Genomic DNA, 16812 nt, shown 5'->3' with positions numbered 1-16812 from the left:
ATATAACTTGATACTTGCCTTAAACACTTCTTGAACAGATTGTCTAAACGAAATAGCTATTACAACCCCCCCGGCAGGGGTCACTAATTTTTCATTTTCATGTAGTGATTCCACAAAAAACTGTGTGAATGCAGTACAGGCCACCTACTATAAATGTAATATAATTTAATATTAAATCATTTTACTGTGACAGTGTTTCCCATACATTGACCACACAATGAATTTCCGGGTTCTACTAAATTGTGCTTAAATCTGGTTAAAATCATAACCGCGCTGCACTTATTTGCTAAAAACTATTGCATTCGAGTTAATTCTGCAAACCTACCACAGCAAATAGAATTCAATTCTGTGGGAAACACTGTGTGAAACAACGTGTTTCTATGTCTTTTTACGAAATGTTACATTCAAGATGGCTATTGTGTATTTTGTTATAGGCAAGCATCAGTTGAAAAGAAAAAGGCATCAGCGAAAGACAGGGTGGCAAAGCATAGGGAAAAGATATACAGCAATCCAGTGTTACTTGAGGAGTACAGAAGAAAGGAGAGAGAGAGGTTAGGGGACAGGGTGATAATAGGGAAACATTGGATTACCCGTGAGGGAAATTTGGTCTCTGCATTTATCCCAATCCGGGAATTAGTGAAACACACTCAGCACACAGTGTACACACAGTGAGGTGAAGCGCACACACTAATCCCGGCGCAGTGAGCTGCCTTCATCAACAGCGGCGCTCGGGGAGCAGTGAGGGGTTAGGTGCCTTGCTCAAGGGCACTTCAGCCGTGCCTACTGGTCGTGGTTCGAACCGGCAACCCTCCGGTTACAGGTCCGAAGTGCTAACCAGTAGGCCACACACACACACACACACACAAAAAGGCTGACATAATTATTATATATTGTATATACACTCTCTTTCACACAGTCAAATACTCTCTCACTCTCTTTCACACACAGACATGTGTATGCGCATTGCGCATGTTTACAATCACACACTATTGTATTTATGTCAGGGCTTACTGTTAGGGCATTTCACCTTTCATTAATTTTTCCTTTTCCAGGTATCGGAAGCGTAAATTGACCATGTTTTTGACTCAGGACCTCACTAGGAGACAGCATGAGAGAAAAAAAATACAATGGAGGAAAAATTCAACAAAATATTACAGAAAAAAAAAACAAGAGCAAGCACTTCTTGATCTCACCCCAGCATCTTCATTAAGTGAGGCAGAAAATTCCTTTGCAAATGAAGAAACCAACAGACAGGAACTGGAAACAAATCATTAAAATCTGAACAGAACACCAGCAGAAGAAAGTTTAGACCTGACAGGGCCTATGGAGGCATCCACCCCCCAGAGAATACGGCCAGTCATTAAAAAAAGAGAGTGGGCATCAAAGATTATGGCCAAATTAAGAGCAAAGTTAAGGTATGTTGAGGAGAAACTTGGGGCAAAGACAACACAACTGCTGTCACTAAACAGAAAAATTAGAAGGCTGGAGGCTAGACCAAAAAGTGCAATTCTACCAGCAAAGATTTCACAAAGGGCCAGGATCAGAGAGGCTAAAAAGAGACTGCCCATCAATAGCAAGCAAAACAACTTGGCAAGGTTGTGAGCATGTTCCTACATCGGGATGATGTCTTGACTGTCATAAATGGCAAGGCTGGAGAGATTCGTCGCAAGGGACACATTTATAGAAAAAGAGCACTCACAGACACCTTGGCAAAACTCCATCGACGATTCCTTACTGAACATCCTGACCAAACAGTGTCCAAAGCTCAGTTCTTTAGATTGAGGCCATTTTGGATTATTAGGCCGAAAGTTAAAGACAGAGAGACGTGTGCATGTAAAATGCACGAGAACATTGCCTTTAAAATAAAAAGAATGGAACAACTGGGAATCATTGAAACATCAAGCCCAGAGGATCTTGTGCAGTCCAGTGTGTGTGACACTGGCAACATGTCCTGCATGTATGGCAGATGTCAAAAATGCATCGAAAAGACCTTTCCTACATTCTTAGATCCTCTCACTCAGGGGATGGATTACTGCACAGGCCTACCGGGCCCAAGGGGTCAGGGGGCCCTGAAGCCCAAGCCTTTGGATGGAATCATTGCCTCAATATCAACAAATCAGGATGTAGGCCATGAATCTGATTGAATTTAGTATTGGTCATCCCCAAAATGCACCAGAATACAGGAAATCACATCAAACAAATTAAAATCTTTCTGGGGGAGGACCCCCAACCCCTCCTCCCACATATATGACAATAAGTGGGGGGCCCTTAATACATCTGGGCCCAGGGGCCCGGAAGTTCATAATCCGCCCCTGCTTTCACTGTAACAAAGACCCTCAAGGATGGATCTACAGAGGAAAGGCAAACAAAGAAAACCTTCCTTGAAAAGCGTACCTCATCCATTGAGCGGTTGCTGGCCCTAACAAGAGAACACCTTCCAGGTTTTGCCATTCACATGTTTAATGTCAAGCACCAATATTTGACATTGAAAGCAATGAAAAATACCCTGACAGATGATGCTGTTGCTGTGCATGTGGATTACAGCGAAAATTACAGCTGCAAATATGCCAAAGAAATCAAAGACACCCATTTTGGAACTGGGAATGATCAGGTAACCCTCCACACTATCTCAGTAGGGGCAGAGTGGAAGCCTTTGCATCCCTCTCAGACTGCTTACAGCACGATGCAGTGGCAACCTGGGCTCATCTTGACCCAGTGCTAAGATACATACGTATCTTTATACGTATACGTACATATCCTGAAGTCCACAACCTACATTTCATTTCAGATGGCCCAACTTCCCAGTATAGAAACAAAACATCTTTCTATCTAGCCTCCACTGTGCCCTTTATGCATGGATTTCAATGGGTGACCTGGAACTTTATTGAGGCATCACATGGCAAAGGTGCACCAGATGGAGTAGGTGGGGCCTTGAAGAATGTTGCGGACAGAATCGTTTCGTATGGGACCAGTATTCCTGATGCAGAGTCTCTGTATGAGCAGCTGAAGAATAACTCATCAGTGACTCTGTACCAAGTGTCAGAGGAGAAAATAAAGGCCAGCTGTGAATTAGTTCCCCCCAACCCGAAAACTGTTCCTAGAACCATGAAAATACATCAAATAACTTCCACAAAAGCAGGAGTCATCAACACACGGGAGGTGTCCTGCTTTTGTGGAAGAAATTGCGAGTGTTTTTCTGCCCATAGCCATGTGCTCTCCGAGGAAGGTGAAGAGGACCCTGACAGAACCGAGACCATAGAGGTTGGACAGTGGGTCTTGGTAGAGTACGATGGTGACTTGTTCCCCGGCACTGTAACACAGATTGCTGAAGGGCAGTATGAAGTCGACACCATGACTTGTGCAGGGGGAAACCGCTTTTATGTGCCAAGTATCAGATTTCCAGGAGAAAGGGTCTATCGTCAGGACATACGGGACATAATCCCAGAACCACTGCCTGTCACCTCCTCTGCTAGACATTTCTGCATTTTACCTGACATATGGGCAAAACACAAAAAACGCTCATGAGTTACAGTTGAGGGAAAACATAATTGGTACAAAGCAGTGGTTCCAGTTGTTTGTTTTAGTTGCAGCTGTTCAAGTTTTTACATGAAATTATTCTCAGAAAAAAGGTTGTGTGGTTGATAGAATGTCAGGTACAATATTTTATAGCTAAAATAAAATAATTTTACAAGAGCACATGATGCTGTTACATTTAAATGTTTTTCTCAGGAACACATGATTGTATGTTATACTATAATAATAATATTCAGACTAATGGTTGTATATTTGTTAGTGCTACAGCATAGGGCAGGCTACATGACATTTTGTATGAGCAAGATTGTAACTTGTATACACAACACTTGTTAACACAAGGCATGGCACTGTGATGATTAAGATAAATGAGAAAATGAAACACTGTTTATGAAATAAATATTCTTTTTTTAAAAAAATCTGTGTTTTAAATATATAAAATAGGGTTAGGCATCAAACCACTTTGTCAACAGTGAATGTATTAAACTAAATCTCATTTCCGAAACATTGATCCTCATTCCCGAAATGGCTCTCTCATTACCGAAACATCTATCTTCTTTACAAATTTAGTAATAATTAGATGATCATATTTTGTTTTAAAATGTATATACATATTATACAACACTACTTACTTAAGGTGTGCTACATAAAAAATGTGTATGTTATCTTTTAGTAAAACAATTAAATAAAATAAGTTGTAAATCATCATGTATGTTTCGGTAATGAAAGAAAATAAGGAAATTACAAAAAATAATAATTATGAAAAAGTAATCTCTTCAGAGTTTTACATAGCTTTGAGCATTAGTAATAAGAGTCTATTTTAATATTAGCCAAAAATATACATTTTTAACCATATAATTAATGTAATGTCATGTTGCGGTAATATTTTTTATGGACTTCATCTAAAAATGTAAATAAATATATAGGAAATATTTTTTTAAATCTGAAAATAATGGTTATAGTAAGTTCATACCTTAATCTTATATGTGCAAAAAGAAAATTGGCTTCAAGGGCATTTTAAAAATTCTGATGCTGGACACCTTCTAAATCTGGATTTCGTGAGAATCACCCAGTATTATATTGACTGTCTATGCACAATTGCACAATTTCAACCCAATTTTGCTGCTCTTATTTCTTCATTGTATGTGCCTTCTTATTATGACCGCCGCGCAGCGAAGCGGTCCCGCTGAATTGGACGCCCCGAAAGGAGGGTAGGGCAGACACAGTTTTCTGTGAATATCTCGAAAACCGTAGGGTTTAGGAGGACCATTTTTTTTTTGTATGTTGATCTCAAGGGGCCATGTCAACCCATTCCATAACCACTCATTTCATGTATAGCCACCTAGTTAAACACAAAAAAAGTAAAAATGAGGTGGTGTAATTGAAGGTATCTGTGACCTAACATAGTCAAAACTGCACGAAATTGGAAGTGTAGGATCATTATGACACCCTCTGTATGCACGCCAAGTTTTGTGGAATTCCGTTCATGGGGGGCCACACAATAAATTAATTTATGTTACTATACACCAACTGGCCTGTAGGTGGCCGGAGACAGTTTTCTGTGAATATCTCGAGAACCGTAGGGCCTAGGAGGTCCACCTTTTTTTTTTGTATGTTGGTCTTAAGGGGGCATGTCAACCCATCCCATTAACACTTATTTCATGTATAGCGCCACCTAGTTAAAAAATTAAAAAGCAAAAAAATTAGGTGTTTTCATCTCAATATCTCTGACTGACAAGGTCAAAACTGCACGAAATTAAAAGTGTAGGATCATTATGACACCCTCTGAATGCATGCCAAGTTTTGTGTACTTTCGTTCATGGGGGCCTTACAATAAAATAATTTATGTGTACATTTAGTGACGCATACACCAACAAGGATTCCCGACACTGAAAGACCGGGTACACAAAACTTGGTGAGCATGTACCCCCACATGGATAGCATGGAACCGTCATTTTTTTTTTTTCATCTGCAGCCCCCGCTGGACTGGACCCCGAAAGGAGGGTAGGGCGACACAGTTCTCTGTGAATCTTTTATGGTATGTTGGTCTCAAGGGCCACATCAACCTGGCTCATAATCACTCATTTGTGATTTGCCCCCGGTAAAAAAATGAAAATAAAAAGAAAGCCAAAATAAATATTCATCATCATCATCATGGCTGCATTTTCAGTATTGGCGAAAAGTAGTCGTTTGTCCACTAGATGGCGCATCGTTGCAGTGAGAGCGTAATTTTGTTGGAAATTAAAAGTGGGTTGGAAAAACAATGGGCGCTTCATACAAGGACTGTAATTTACCGCAGCGAACATCTAATAAGGATAGGGCGATGTTCACATGAAGTGTAATACCCATTTCTTCTTGAAGCCGAAATAAATCTGAGGATGTTTATCGGACATGCTTGGTTTTACTGCAGGAATGCGTTAATCTTGTAATATCAATAAGGACCTAGGTAATGTTACCGTTAAGCGTTGGTTGAGTGATGGAGGCATTTGATTTATTGCATTTGTAGAAAACTATAAATGCGGTTATACCAAGCAAATGTATAGCAGCACTGTTTGTATCTTCGACTGTCATTTATTGCACGCGTGCTACAAAATCATTCTGTGCAATGGAAGATTTACCAACGTTACACGGGTCTGATACAGTTTTGCCTATACATGCGTGAGACTGAGGCAGCCTGTTTATTTTGTTTTAAGTGCGTGCAGGGTGTGAGAGGGGAATCGATGTGCTTTGATTACAGCTTGGTAGTTGTAGTCTGTGAAATTAAAAAAAGCGCGTGTGTGTGAAGTATCCAAACAATGACACCTTCATTTCATTATGGCTGCTTTAGCAAAACACCTTAAGCTACTGTGTAGTGGGTCCCATTTAGAAGTGGCTACTTCATTCAAGCGCTTTCCTTGACTCATGGAGCTCGCGTGAATGTTATTACAACTTTTCGCCCAATGATATGACAGTTTAAGTCCGCTTGATACTGTAAGGCGAAGCCATTGGTTTCCAAAGGAGATTTTATTTGTGTAAGCCAGCATAGCCTATTGACCATTTATGTTGTCAATAGGCCTACCTTATAATCCTACCTGTAGCTTAGGGAAGCTAACAACTTTCTATTAGGATCTAGTTTGTTAGTTACCGTTTTGTCATAACTCCCTGATGCATTTTTGCATTTAGAATAGCCAGAGCGTGTATATCTCAATCGAAAAATTAAACAATATCGGTGCCTATGGACTAGGCTGGGTGAACCCAGCCTGATCTGCCCCATATTTATTTTTGATTTCTTAAAAGATTGAGCTTGGTCTGATGAAAGCCAGACTAGCCATGGACCTCAGTTAAACAATGCAAGGGAACATGAATCAGCCTATATTTGCACTAACAATAACGGACAAAAGCTCTTCAACTTTGGCCCGTTAAAATGTGTATGAACAGTCTAGCGGCGCATTTCATCAAGGCCCATTTGGACATGTCAGTTATTTGCACCACTGGTTAGATGTAAAACAGCATTTCGTTTCAGACTAGGCTACTGTTACTTAATTTGTGCATTAACAATAACGTTTCAGACTACTGTTACTTAATTTGTGCATTGACAATAAAGTATTACATGAACTAAAGATGACTAAAATCTTATGTAGAAGAAGAAACATTCACAAAAAAAATCCATCCATCCAAAATGACCTTTGTTTTTGATAGCTGTTGAAAAACGGCATGGAACTGACAGAGATGTTTTTGTTTATAAATACATAAAAATAAATAAATAAATAACATTATGCTGAAACCTTTTGCTTTTCCCAAATACAATGTAGCCTACAGGTGTAAGTGACCTTTCATCAATCCAGTTGCAATGGATGAACTGTGATGAACTGCCCTACTTGTGATTGTTTAGAGATTTTAAAGGTTTTATAACAATTCTACATCTTCTTTGGCTATTCTACAATCTATTCACCTTTTCAGCACCAGTAGGGGTACTTTCTGTGCAGCCGCACACACACACTCAGGCATGCCAAACAAGCATACACAAAAGTTTCAAGAGTGGGGATGGAGTAAAATATGGAGACAAATTGAAGTGTGATTTATTTTCGCGGAACGGATGTACAGGACTGAGCGGCGGTCATATTTTGTACCGCTATGCGGTACATCTAATTTACTTTTTATTGTTTACTTGAATGTTATGTTTGTCTGTGGACTTCCACGGTGGGATAGTGAGAAACGTAATTTCGATCTCTTTGTATGTCTTGGCATGTGAAGAAATTGACAATAAAGCAGACTTTGACTTTATAGGTGACCCCATCTTTAAGGGCTTTTTCCATATGCCTCACCATATCTCTGCTACTTCTGTCAGGGTATGTCAAATTGTGTCACAGGGTATTTTACTTGGCCTGACACCAACTGGCCTAGATGGTAGCACCAACTGCAGCCAAAATACCCATTGAACTGCGTTGTATTTTGCATTGTGGGTCTTGCCACAGAGTCAACAACACAGCATAAACCTATTAATTTAGAAACAACCCAATTGTGAGATTTGGTCATCCACCTAACCCCTCTTTCAGCTAGCGTTTTTGCATCCTCAGCAAAATGGTGGAGGAAATTTTTGTTGATTTCTGGGTGTCCCTTCCCAAACCACAGACCAGCTAGCGCCAAACGTTTTCCTCTCACTTTAGGGGCAGCTCATTTAACATACAGTGGATTGGCCAAATTGAAAAGGGGGAGGACTTGAAAACTGGGTTATGATAATCACTAATTTTTGGTATAGGTCACCATCTAAAATGTCTGAAATAGAATCATTGGCGTTTTTGTTTTTTCTGTAGTTGAAAATATATGTATCATCTAATTTCTAAAGGATGCACTGGTGTCAGGTTGGAGTGAAGAGCACAGACGCAGATGCAGTTCAGGTTTTTAATAGTTCTTAATAATTTCAATAAATTAGAAAGTGGTCAATAGACAAAGTAAACTCAGCAGTTATCAAGTAGGACCACAAACACTGGATCAATTTCAACAGAGAACAAAAGGCAAACTCAAAGTTAATCAAACAACGGTTTTTACAGGGTAATCCAATTCACAGTCCATGGTCAAAGCACAGAAAGCAGTCAGCAAGGCAAAGGTTTCCAGATAGGGCAAGACAATAGGAAAGTTCAGAGACAAGTGGGGAGACAAGTCCAAAGGCAAACAGGATCAAGCGCAAATAGTTTTTGTCTCGAATAAGGTTCCTAAAGAGTAGCTTCTGTTGCATGCGAACATGAATTAGCATCGACAAACAATTCAGGGTTCCTTTTAAGCATGGCTGCTCACTTCCTTCCTGGCTTGGCTGAGCCGGCCTTGCGCCGACTTCTTAGTGCCCTCTGCTGTTCTGGAGGGCACGCTGAGTGTGTTGAGTCATGACAACTGGATTTGCGGAGCAAGGGGAATTGCAATAAAGAAATTGTTTTGTTTAAGCTCTTGTGTCTTACATGTACCGTGGCACTGAGGGCATTCCTTCTCCATCACATCACTAGAGCTTTGCATACTATGTATGACTCTCAAAAACTACAATAGAAATGGAATTTAAGTGTCTCTGAAGTTTTACCAAACACCTTTTGGAATAAATGTTTGGAACTCCCCCGGACATCCATACCAAACAAAACATTAATTAGCTGTCTTCTCCTTGTTGCCATAGCTAAACTGTAATAATAAATACATTATAAAATGAATGAATGTGGACTAATGACACAAATGTCCATTGAGAAGTCACAGAATGAAACACGTTCACATCAAAAGTCCTGTAGGGTAGGGCCTATAGTCTATTTCACTTAGCCTACTTATTATTGTTATTGTGGTATAGTATATGCCAATTCACTATGTTTTATAAAGTATCTAATACATGTGACACATAAATCCTTATGTTATTATAATAGGCCCTAGTGGATTGGAATAAAAGCATCTGATAAGTGTAACACACTGGCTCGGAGTATGTACATTCAGGGGAGACCAACGCAGTGTTGAAATAATAATAAATTAATTTATTAAAGAAAGTTAAACATAAACTAATATTTCGGAATAAGGATGAGGTGCAAATCAGTGTAGTGTTAGTTAGTTAAAAAGTGAAGTGTAAGTCAGTACAGAGACGAAGGTAGCACGAACAAAATGAATGCCAAGCGGGAGGAGGAGAACCGCCTGGAGTGCAGACTGAGCCGATCTTAAATATCACTCCCAATCAGGCACACCTGGGCACACAGGGGAAACAAGCACCCAGGCACGTCAGTGCCAATGGGCGGAGTTAGGACACAGCGGCCTGGGCCGTAACATAAGTAACCAAACAATAATCATAATCTCTACAGTGATCATTGTATGGACCACACCCGGATATTAATAGGCCAGAACCATTTGTCTACGGCCAGAAGACAAGGTTTCTGCCACCAGCTGCTGGTCTGCGTTGCATGTTTGCACCATAGAGACCAAAGATTCTAGAGCGGAGCGTAGCGCTCTGGAACCTTTATTGGTACCAACTGCGCATGTGCCAGCGTTCCGTTTATGAGGTAGCCTCTAACGTCTTTTCAGACAGTCAGGCTAGAAGCTAGTTGTCAGTTGAATGCGAGAGTTTATTGCTGAAAGTTAAGTTAAAGGGGAACTTGGCAACTATTTCAACTTAATAAACCCGTTTAGAAATCATTTGGATGGTTAAATGACCTGTTCCGGTGAAAATGGTGACTTTCCCCGCTCCCTAAGCGTCTCCAGGCGGAAAACCAACCTTTGCAACATTGAGACTACCGTCCCGAAAGAGAAGTGAGAAACAAGAAACTTCGTTTTAAATCGTGTTTCTTACCTTGTAACATCCACATAGTTCTGCCAAACTTATGCTAACAGTTAAGCTAGCTTGTAAACAAATCCATGTGCTTTATCATTACCTTTTCACACAGTTTGAAATAGCATAATGTGCAATTTCTCCAGCAGAGGGGGAAATCCTGCCAAGTTTCCCTTTAAATTGTCGACAATGTTTGCATTAGTGAGATATTTGGTCGACAATCATAGGGCTATTGTGCCCACTTCACAAGTGAAAAACTTTAAACCATCTGAAGATACAGACTTAAAAAATATATATATATACTGGATTTTATGGGCGGGCGACGGTGCCTACTACCAAGGCCAAGTATTGCTCATTTCTGGTAAGTAAATTACTCTAAAGCTGTCATTAACTGCTTACCTTAACCCCAATAGAGTCTTAAGATATTACAACAAAAAAATCAGTTTGTGGGCTAAAAACTTAAAAGATAAATGCCAGCTAGCTAGCTAGCGTTAACGTTAGTTGCCATTAGCATTTATAAGTTAATGTTACTTGCAACATTGAGACTACCGTCCCGGAAAGGGAAGTGAGAAACAAGAAACTCGTTTTAAATCGTGTTTCTTACCTTGTAACATCCACATTGTTCTTCCGAACTTATGCTAACCGTTTCGCTAGCTTCTAAACAAATCCATGTGCTTTATCGTTACCTTTTTCCACAGTTTGAAATAGCATAATGCACAATTTCTCCAGCAGAGGCGGGAAATATAGATAATCCTGCCAAGTTCCCTTTAAGGGTAAATTTTGAAGCTGCTGCTACCTAAAAAGACACTTCTGACAATAATAGAGATTTGACAATTACAAGATAGTATAATGAACCTGTTTCTTTTTGCAGTATCCTGCACACCTCGTCAGGGACCGGACACAGGGGCAACAAGCACTGCAGAGGAGCCAAGACCTCCCTGCCCAGACGGAAAGGTACATTTCATAATTCTAGACTATTCCGTTCTTTTCCCTCGGTGCCATTGGCTGCAGGAAGTGTTGAGTATGAAGTTGTTTGTTAAATTACATTATACAACAGTTATTGTGCACATATAGGGCCCTATCTTATACCCAGCACAAGGTTTAGTGGAATCCTGGGTTTGCATATACAGTTTTGTGTGCAGCAGATTCCTTCTGCAAAGAAGCGCTCACTTGTCGACAAAATACCAACACCTTGTTTGATGTTGGGCTCCTTGCTTTTAAAGAGAATAACAGATGTCACAGATAACAATACAGATAACAATAACAGATGTTTTTGTAAGGGATAATGTATGGAATGGTGGTCATTATTGGGAAAATAAGTCCCAACAGGCGTACCGGACCCCAACGTACCAGCGGAGGGTTCTTGCTTCGCCCTGAAAGGCCTTATTTTACCAATATGGTAATGATATGTCTCTTTCAAATCAAAAAATCCAGTGGAAACTAGATGGCAGAAGTGTGTAGGCCAATCGGCCCACCATTTTTTTCTACTTCGCCACCTACAGATGTTTTTCGAAACGCCATGTTATTTCCCATAGACATTTGACGACCGGAAGTTGGATGGATACGGAAGTTACGGAGGTGGGACTTATTCTGGAGAGGTCCATGGTTAGGCACTCCCGTGACGTCACATTGTCGCATGACAGGTCGGGAATGGCATTATGTAAAAGTTAATTAATGATCACATACGTTTAAATAATGACAGTGGGTCTAGTTATATGTGATAACAATGTGTATGGGCAGTGGGCAATAGGCCCCCGGAACAGTTTATACACGGGTTTCCCGTTTACCAACAAAACTAGATGCGCGCGCAGCCGTGGGGCAGAAGACGCTTGGTGGCCGTCCACAACGTTATAAACTTAACCTAAATAGTCGGCTGCTGTAAGCTACAATCGGATTTTTTTTGTATACCCCTGTTGTCTCAATGATAATAACATCTCATTTCAGACTATATTTCAAAGTTTGCTGTTTATGTGCATTATTAATATAACATCGTATTTTGTCATTTTTGGCGAAGACATGCATTCCGTTAGGGATATTGAACATATTTAACATTCTCTAACCATCGTGATTTCGAATTGGTGCAGTTTTCAGTACAAAAACTTTTGCTCTTTTGCATTAGCCTGACGAGCCAGACCCACATTAAAATGTAGGGTCTGGGCACTCACCGTTCGAAGTGCTCAGTCCAAGGGGCGGGATAATTGGTTGTCTTTCAAATTCCCTCTGCACGCAATAGGACAGCGCTGAGTCCCATGCGTTTCCCACCAGCGGAGCTAGTTGGCTAGTTCAATCTTTTGCCATCTTAAAACAAGCTTAACTCGTGTCACACTGTTGGCCAACAGCAACATCCATCTTCTTTGTTTTGAAGTAGCAGGGAATTCAAGCCAAACCGTTGCAACTCTGCCATCAATCATTATGTTAAGCCCGCCTAACGACTCTATACACGATTTGATTGGCCTGATAGAAGTTTATTTTTTCGAGCTCACAATTAAGTCAACGGAGAGTTGCTAGACTAGCCCTGGAAGCAAATGTAATTTGCTGCCGCTAGGGTGCGTCTAGATTTCTAGGCTACTTTTGCATTGCTCTATGCTGTTCTATGGTGCTTTCTGCCTCTTGGTTGCGCACGCATGTTTTTGTGACGTTGCATAGAAATCCATCTATACAGATAAGAGATGAAAATGATAATGTGTTTGGTTTGAGTATTTGTTGACCGTCACGCATTGAATGTGTTTTGCTTAAAAATGCAACAAAAATGCATGAATCAATCAAACGTCATTAATCAATGACAAATGGTTAACCCTCTATGCGCCACGGTCGACTTTTGTCGACAAGATGCGGTACTGAATAAAACGGCCGATTTAGTCAAATAGGGTGTCATATTTCGTTCGACCTCCACTCCACTAGATGGCAGACATGTCATACGTCATCCCCGAGTCCAAAAAAGGGCATGGTTTAAACAAAACCTTCGCGCTACAGCGCATTGAATCAGTGCGTGCAATACCGGAGCTAGTGTGCGTGTGAGCCACTTTATCAGAGCGATATTGTCAACGTCAGCGAGTATTTGCATTAGATTATCGTCTAATGGCATCAAAAAACTTTACCCGAAATGAAGTGTTGGGTCTTCTATTTGCGGACCCTGATTCTGAAGGGGAATATCTGCCTTCAGAAAATGACGGTGATTCGTTTAGTGAGGCTTCAGATGCGTCCGTGCCTTGCAATTGTGCAGCTGGACAAAGTGAGAGTTTACTCCATAGTTTAGCTTACACCAAGCACAAAAGTTGAATCGTTTGCCCAATGTCACTGGTGGGAATAATGTTTCACGGGTTCGGAGTGTTCATCGGGAAATTAGCAGGGTGTTAGTGGTGTGGCAAACGAGGCTGAGGTAGCCTAATGTCCATGTAGCGCTAGCTTCTGTCTTCTGAACGTGTGCCTCTTCGCAATCGCGGCGACAGTAACGTGGTGGAGCCTTTGTCTAATGCCACTGGGTATGTTAGACGAGGTCGAAATGCTTATAGGACAGTTAGGGGGGAACGTAGAGGCAGTGTGGGGAGTCACAATGAGAATGACAGTAGGCCTAGTCCGAGCTGCGCAAATTCTCGACGCGAGCGCGAGGCAGATCTGGCCATGCTGCTCGCATAGGCTGCTCGCAGCAGGAGCAGAGGTGGTGACATGGGCCATGCATAGTCTTTCACAAGATGATGGGAATGCCGGCCCTGTATGGATAGGATATGGATAGTCATCATCTCTACAGCAAAAGGCCTGCTACATAAAAAAAAAAAAATTGTCTGCCATTTATTAGTAATGATTTACACTGTTGATTATCTATTTCCCTGACCATTTAGGACATATATGTGTTCTTTTTTGTGTGTTCATGTCCTTGTGATGTGTGTGTCTTTGTCAGCTAAGAAAAAAACAACAAAAAGAAAACAAATACTAACATTGTCTCTTGTCTTGTCATCATCTCACTCCTGATCTGTGCCTTGCCGTGGCAAGTGAGCTTTTGAACTAAACAGGTCTTGTCTACTTGTGTTTGTGTGTCATCTGAAAAATATATATGTGCCCCATACATGGAATCAGAGTGCCTACTGTATGTAGTAAATGGAAAATCTCTACAGCAAAAGGCCAGCCTACCGCTACATGCAGTTGGTTTGTTTCTGCCATTTATTAGTAATGATTTACACAGTTTGTTTACTACTTAGTATTTACCTGAGCATTCAGTATTGTGCAATATAGCATACAGAAGGTGAGGGACATTTTGGGGGGAAAGAAGTGGTGCATTTTATCATTCAAACATGCAACTTTTCATAAAAAATCTATAATCCAAGATGGCCGCCACCATATGACGTCATAATATGCAAATTAGATATAAACATTTAATCCCTACATAAACTTTGGGTCATCCTTAATATTTCTCTAATTTACAGAAAGATATAGCCTTTTGAAATGAAGATGTCAAAATCGAACGTTTCGGAAAAAAAACCTCTGGCGCCTAAAGGGTTAATAAAATAATGAATAGTAAATCAGACATATAATGACGGGCAGACTGTAAAGACAATGATGTAGCCTAATGACAAACACCAGAAGAAATCTTGACTATTTAGTGGCAGGCTGGTTGCGTGTCAAGGCTCAGTCTTTGAAGTTGAAGTAAATTCAGATCGGCCCATGGATCTCCTAATTTTTCGGATCCCCGATCCAGCAATTTTGTCAATATCGGGGCCGATATTGGATCGGTGCACCCCTAGCTGAAACTGAATCAAACATTCTTTAGAACACAGCTGATAGTCCGGCAGCCAAATGCCATAATATAGCCTAGGTGAACCGTTTTTCATATCCCTTGGGCAATTTTCGATATTAAAACTTTCTTGTCCAATGTGGTGAATATAAGACGAGACACTACAGGTGAATAGGGTAAAAAAAATAACTAGCAGATATCACACCATTGACAGTGGAAATTATGTGTTTCAGCGGTAATTACTTGAATTTATTTTTCCTGCAGAACATCAGGAAATCCCATTCAAGTCAATGGAACATTCTACTAGCATTGTGAAGAGCAGTATAATAATGGGTGTCAAGCCCAAAACATACCCATGACTAATTAAGAGGAGTAAAAAACACAATTAAATGTTTGGAACTTAATTAGTTGGAATTGGATCTTTACTCTTTTTTTTTCCCTCTTAGATACATCTTGGTGGTGGAGCATATGTGTCCTCTGGGTCATGGGCATGGATTCAGGGGTCCAAAAACGACTCCAGATTCTGCAAGAACCTGTGTGTTGCAGTCTGGGGGTGTCCATGGTTCTTAGACTACGGTCCACTGAGGGGAAGATCTGCAACAGGATGAAATCACAAGGAGCTGTGGCCAAACCTCCTCTAACGCCAGAAAAATATCAGGCAGTTAAAGGTTTATATTTTATATCATTACACGGCTCTTCACAATGCAAGTAGAACGGTCCATTGACTTGAATGGGATTTCCCAAAGTTCTAGCGGTCATTATTTTCAAGGAAAGGACCTCTGAAAAAAATTATGGCAACGGAGTTTGTGCTTCTAATTCAGGTCTTTCATATCACTACGCAAGGACTGGAACTTCATTCAAAAGTGAAAGCAGACGGTTGATCAGCTGTGTTCTTAAGAATGTTTGATTCAATTTCAGAGTGTGTTGTTGCGAACAACAGTATTTGTTTCTCAGCAAATGCCATGATGAACGGTAACAAATAGGCTAGGCTATGTAGGCTAAAGTCATATCGTGGGGAGGTTATTATTTTGTTTTGGCAAGTAGCCGTGTAATAAGCTGGATAATGTATAGAACGCGGTCATTATTGGGAAAATTAAGTCACTTCAGGGCGGAAAAACAGTCTGGTTCGCTCTGTCGGGACTTATTTTCCCAATAATGACCGGCGTTCTATACATTATCCCTTACGTGAAAGATGTTGAATAAGAAAAGAAGTAGCTTTAGCCTACTGCAAACTGCTTTTCACTCTTAGAGAACATTTACAATGTCAATATCAAAACATCATGTTATAGAGATGACACTCTTTGTAATCTCAATTGCAGCAGATCTAACTTGAACGTTATGCTACTCCATTTAATTGGGAACGCTCTGAGCGCGCACGAGAGAGAGAGCGAGCGGCAGGTTCCAGTTGGCTTGACATTGTTGACAAGTGACAGTTTCTAATTTCTTTATTAACCCAATGTGGCCCTTGAGCCAAAAATTTACCAGCATGATAAAGAAAGGTGAAAGAGGTGACTCCCTACCTTTGGTGGCCATAAAACTCAAATAGGTCTCCTGTCATGAATCATCCAGGACCTTCCAGATCCTGAGCCGGGTTTTCCTGTACCTACCTGGCTGGCGGCACTTTTAGGTGCTCCATTCCCAGGTGGTCACCTTTTGCTGCTGACCTACTGCATCTCCTGTCTCCCTGCTCTGCTGCTCAGCACACCTGTGTCTGATTACTTAATCAGGCACAGTATTTAGGCTGGGCTCTTGGAATCCTTCAGTGCGGAGTTATCGTGCTATGTCATCT

The sequence above is a fragment of the Alosa alosa genome, chromosome 10 (assembly GCF_017589495.1).
Source record: "Alosa alosa isolate M-15738 ecotype Scorff River chromosome 10, AALO_Geno_1.1, whole genome shotgun sequence".
NCBI lineage: Eukaryota > Metazoa > Chordata > Actinopteri > Clupeiformes > Clupeidae > Alosa > Alosa alosa.
The sequence above is the reverse complement of the archived record's forward strand: the minus strand, read 5'-3'. Positions refer to the sequence as shown.